Below are 6000 nucleotides of genomic sequence, written 5' to 3' on the forward strand. Positions count from 1 at the left end.
TGTCAGATGAGGTGATGATTATTGCATTCTTGCTGCATTTTTTCTGCTTTTTTATAGTCCAGAAAAGCTTTGATTCTGCACTTAAAAAAAGTAACTGCGGTTTTTTACATGTGTTTTTTAGGCTCAACATAGAAAAAAAAAAGCACCATCACTGCACAGATCAGCAGCATCTTTAGATGCATATTGGGCACAGTTTTTTTGAAATTACATCCTCTTTGCTTTATTCGAAAAAAAAAAAAACTACATTATTGTAATTGTTTTAATTATTTTTACATAATCTTATCAAAAGAAAAAAAAATCTGACTTTCTTAATCTCTAAAATACAGGTACATAGAAATACACTGCTATATGCAATGTACCTCAATGTAACAGTATACTCTTTCTGTGGGTTCACTGCAACTTCAAGGTTGCAAAATTCTCCAATGCTCATCAGTACTGTCTCTCAAAGCTTTAGTTGCTGCCTAAAATGTAAGTTGTGGGTTCAATTACCAGAAAACCAAGTCACAAGAAGAGAAAATAGGGTTTTTGTAATTGTTTTTCATTAATTTTATGTAATCTTATAGGATGAAAAAATGTACTTTTATGTTCCCTCTAGAATACAGGTACATATAAATACACTGGTATACACAGATGTATCTCTATGTACCAGTATAACCTGCCCGAGGGCTCACAGCCTGCACTGCAACTTCAAGTATGCAAAATTCTCCTTTCAGTGCAGGATGTGGTTTACGAGTTTAGCAGCTCCCTGCAATTTTAGTGGTTTAGAGTTTGAGACTGCCGCGACCCAGGAAACTATACTCCCACAAAGTGACGCCACACATGGATATTTAAATATCACTTGTTTATTTTATGAAATAACTTGTTCATATAACTTCAATCTTTTTCTTTTGGCTTAAAATTAAGGTCGCAGCTTAGAACCGGCAAAACTTTGCCAACCAATCGGGTGTAGGGAGATTGTCTGCCTTCCGGTCTCCCAGTGTAGGTATCCTCACCACCATAATCTCCACCCCTTCCGCAGCTGCGACTGACAAAAACCAAAAACCAAAAAACCAAGGGAGGGAGGGAGGGAAACAGGTCCGGGTCCAAGTGAGAGGATCTGGAAACCGCAGAGAGGCGCGCCCGCCCCTTTTCAAATGAGGCCACGCCCCCGGTGGCGCGGCCTCCAAACCCCAGCGCCGTCACCCCGTGGGAGACCGGGGAGGAGCCATGTAAAGGCCCGGCAGTCAGGGGACAGCGGGACTGCCGCAGTGTCCCTCATCCTCAGTGAGACCAAATCGCAAGAAAAATTGTATATTTAATTAGTGTAAGGCTGGGGTCACACTTGCAACTGCAATGCGAGAAACTTGCACGAGTCTCTCGCCTCAATACCCAGCACTCGGGACTGGAGAGTGCGGCTGCATGTATTTCTATGCAGCTGAACGCTCCGGTCCGAACCGGGTATTGAGCTGAGAGACTCGCGCGAGTTTCTCGCATTGCACTCGTAAGTGTGACTCGGGCCTAAGTGTGGGCAGAGTGGAGAGATGTCTGCCCCGTTGCCCTCTGAGGAGGAGAAGCCATGGAGCAATGAAGATATCGCACAGAGAGAGACTGGGTGAAAGTTGGGACAAAGCCTTGATGTGCCGGCACAGCGGGACTGACCCCAGAAATTGGGACAGTCTCGCTGAATCCAGGATGGTTGGGGGCTATGAAGATGGTTCCTCCACCAAGAACAGCAAGCAGAGGTAAACCTTTGAAAAATCTGAATTGGAGCACACCTTTATCCCATTTTACTCTTCCTCGGGCCTTTTATGTTGAACTGGCGCTAACCCGCTCTCATGGTTGCTAATATGGGAAATCAGTGCCGTAAATAAACTATGCGATGAACTTGGAAATCCCTACGCTGCCCATAGCATGCATGCGGCCGACCTCTTTGCTATCCTCCACGCAACCCTTCTCAACCCCTAACTAACTGGATTAATAAGGCATGGTATGACTAAGCACTTTTACAAATCCCACAGGATCTCTTACAACTACTTGTGAGAGACAATATTTGCTTGTAACAGGCTTATTGGCAAAGTTACTTTCTAAACCTCTTACAAGAGTTTTGCTTTTGTTTTCCAAGGGGCTTCTAAAACCTGAGAGGTGGAATCTGTTTGGTTGCTATGGGTAACTTCTCCACCTTTCTTCTTCACCACTTTTTATATATCTCCCCCCCACAGTGAGTCTACATGTAAAAAAAAGGGGTTGTGTTGGGCAAGAAATGCCATATCTATGTGACTTAAAGGGGTATTCCCATCTCCAAGATCCTATTTCAATATATAGTAGATGAAGTAGTAGTAATAATAATATTAGCAAATACCTCCAAATAGAAATGTAGTATAGTTTTTCTGATTCCCTATGTCTCTTTCCTCATGGGCAGGCATTGCAGGACTTTAGGTATCAATGGTTACGACCACTGGCAACCAGCTAACTAACTGTCACTATATCAGTGGTTGTAACCATGGATACCTAAGGTCCTGCAATGCCTGCACATGAGGAAAGAAACATAGCGAATCGGATAAACTATACTACATTTCTAATTTGAGGTATTTGCCAATATTATTTTACCTACTACATATAGGGAGAGGAGCTTGGAGATGGGAATACCCCTTTAAGCTCTGTGTACCTCTACAGTGATGGAATATGATTGTTGTCATGGTAACAGAGTACAGCAATGGCTCAGAACGTAGAAGGGGAGCGAACAGGCAGCAATCACCTACAGCGGTCTATATAGAAGATTGGATGAAAATGGATGAATGTAAAACAGTAACTGAAAGAGAAATCAAATCCAAATCCAGAATATATCAGCTGCCAACATATATTGTTTGTCACTTTGGGTTCATTTTTATCTGCAGGTGCTGCATGCCAGCACCAGGATAGAGAATGCATCTGCTTCCCGATAATTTTGGGACTTACCCCAAGGTCTAAAAATTATGCTGTGGTCTGGTCTGGGGTCTACATTAATTTGGAAGTTAACTCTAGAGTCTTATTTAATTTCAGGACGTGGCTAGAGAGTTTAGGGACTCTAGTGTGAGATGGAAGGTAGTTGAGATATGGACTGAGGTCTCTACTAGTTTAAGAGGATCTGATTTGCATTAAAGGGGATATCTATATAATTTAGCAGGGAGTTTAACATGTGGAATCCTATCTGTGTAATGTACTCACTGTTAGGATTCCGCTCTGTTTTACACTCTCCACGCTCGTCACATATCTGCTCTCATACGGTTTGCAGACTTGTACATTTTTTCTTCTGTTTTATCTTCTGCATCTCTAAGTGTATATCACTAATATGATGTTGTGAGGAGATGGGATAGAAATGTTCCCAGCAGTGGTGTACCATCAATTGTGGCAGGCCACGCATCCCTTTTGGTGCTCGTGAACCAGGGGGCCCCAGTGCAAACGCCAGCCCCCCCGCATATGTCATCACACATTCAACTTTATCAGATACCTATCCAGTTGAAAGTAATAATGCGAGAGGACGTGACAAGGAGGAGAGATGAGTTTTGTATTTTTTAAAATCAGTGCATTGTGATGGTCATAATACTGTATGGACAACTATGAGGTGCATTACAGTATACTATTTGAAGGACAAAATGGGTGCATTATACTCCATGGAGAACTATGGGTGCATTTTACTGTATGGAGGATCTAGGGAGTGCATCCGACTGTATGGATGACTATGGTGTGCATTATGCTATATGGAGACCTATGGGGAATGCATTATACTATATGGAGGACTTTGGGTGCATTATACTGCATGGAGGACTATGGGAAGTGCATCCTACTAAAAGGACGACTATGAGGTGCATTACAGTATACTATTTGAAGGACAATGGGGTGCATCCTACTAAAAGGAGAACTATGGGTGCATTATACTGTATGGAGAAATCTAGGGAGTGCATTATACTGCATGGAGAACTATGGGTGCATTATACTGTATGGAGGATCTAGGGAGTGCATCCTACTGTATGGATGACTATGGTGTGCATTATGCTATATGGAGTCCTATGGGGAATGCATTATACTATATGGAGTACTTTGGGTGCATTATACTGCATGGAGGACTATGGTATTATCATGTGTCCATAAATAGTGTTGTGCACACCTCAAAAAATACATGCTAAATCCCATTACCCATATGTAAATATCTATGGGAAAAAAGGAGGCTAAAGCACCAATGTAACATAAAATAAATTTTAATGAAAATATTTAAAAACCAACATAATGAATAGCAGGAAATGTTCTTATAAAACAATCTGTGCTAAGAACAACTACTAGGCAGGACAAAACATTAGTATTATAGTGTAACACCTAAGTCCATAAATAACAATGGTATGAAATGCACTGAATTTGATAATGCCTTATACAAAATAAGAAACTATATACCCAAGTAAACCAAGGGAACATGGAAAATAATCTCCTATGGCCCTATACAGGTAGTACCGTATTTAAAGGGTAATGTAAGTGCTCAATAGCACAAAAAGAGACCAATAACCGTTATAGAAACAGCAAACTTGATGGAAAAAATCCTAAATGCTAATGCCTTTCAAACAATATGTCAATTAGAAAAATGCACTACGAAGGAAAAAACAATATGGAAACTGATTTCCTATATATAAAAGCGGAAAAATACCGCATAAGATGTGCATAATGGTTCCATAGTGGAAAAAGGCTTGCTGAAGCGGCTATAAGGACTAAGCTTCATGTGAAGCACAAATAAGGCACCCAACGTGCTAATGACTTGTACAGCATATAAAACTAAAGTGCATCATGTGACCATAAAGTGGACAGTGCCTGATGAAAATGTAAACTTACATGTATATATGTCCAAACAACTAGAGTGTTCCACAGCGACCCCGACAGCGCCGTTTCGCCTGACTGGCTTCCTCAAAATAGGGGGCGAGAGTGTCTAACGTTAGCTGCTCTATTCTTATATGCACCTACATCAGCTGTAACGCGCGTCTGTGTGATGAGCGTGAAGCGGCGCATGCGTAGATCCCTGGACGCTACAAGATGAAAAGTGACTTCCGGAACTCCGCACTTGGAACGCGAGCGTGGAACGCTTCGCCTTCCTCTTTGTACAGAGCCGGAAGTCACTGTAACGTCACTGACCGGCGCATGCGCACACCCTACACAGAGACAGAAATAAGATGCCAACATAAAAAGGTGATACGATAAAAACTATGGATCTGAATGGGGTGACTTAAATGCGTATAAATACCAAAACACTAATATTCCCAGCAGCACCGGCTGTGAAGGTAAATAGAAAATCTAAAAAAAACCTCAAAAAAAGGGAAGAGGAAGAAAAAATGGATGCAATGGAATATATATCAAAAACCTATAAATACACATATAAAATACCACAAAATATAAATGATATAAATGAATAATATAAACAAAATCAACAAATAAATAGTATTCAATCTAAAACTAAGTGAACTAGTAATAAATATACAGTACAATAGTCAATGTGTAAAATTGCCACTACAACCGGACAATACAATACCAAATAAATAAATATACAGTGATCAATAATGAATATATCAATGTGCAAAATTGCCACTAAATCTGGACAATACAATACCAATTAAATAAGTATACAGTGATCAATAATAAATGAATTAATATAATAGTGAATGAATATATTATAATTTCTTTTTCCATTGTTTCTGTTTTCTTATTATTTTCAACAACCATATTTCACTTTTTCTTTTTATCCTTTCTTCTTCAACTTCCCAGGTATCATCATCACTCCATACGCGGCACGCCTTCAACTGCCAAGCAACCCCATGGTAAGTAACGACCCAAAAATAGAAACTAAACATCAAATAAGAATACATATAATTAATAACAAACATAGACACACACAATTAAAATGATACAGGACTACAAGGAAATGTAAATCTACCAAAGAACCTTAATAGGGTATAAGGACCTGTGAAACTATGGAAGAAATAATAAAGACTAAAGATTACACTTGGC

Source organism: Ranitomeya variabilis, chromosome 6 (genome assembly GCF_051348905.1).
Source record: "Ranitomeya variabilis isolate aRanVar5 chromosome 6, aRanVar5.hap1, whole genome shotgun sequence".
NCBI lineage: Eukaryota > Metazoa > Chordata > Amphibia > Anura > Dendrobatidae > Ranitomeya > Ranitomeya variabilis.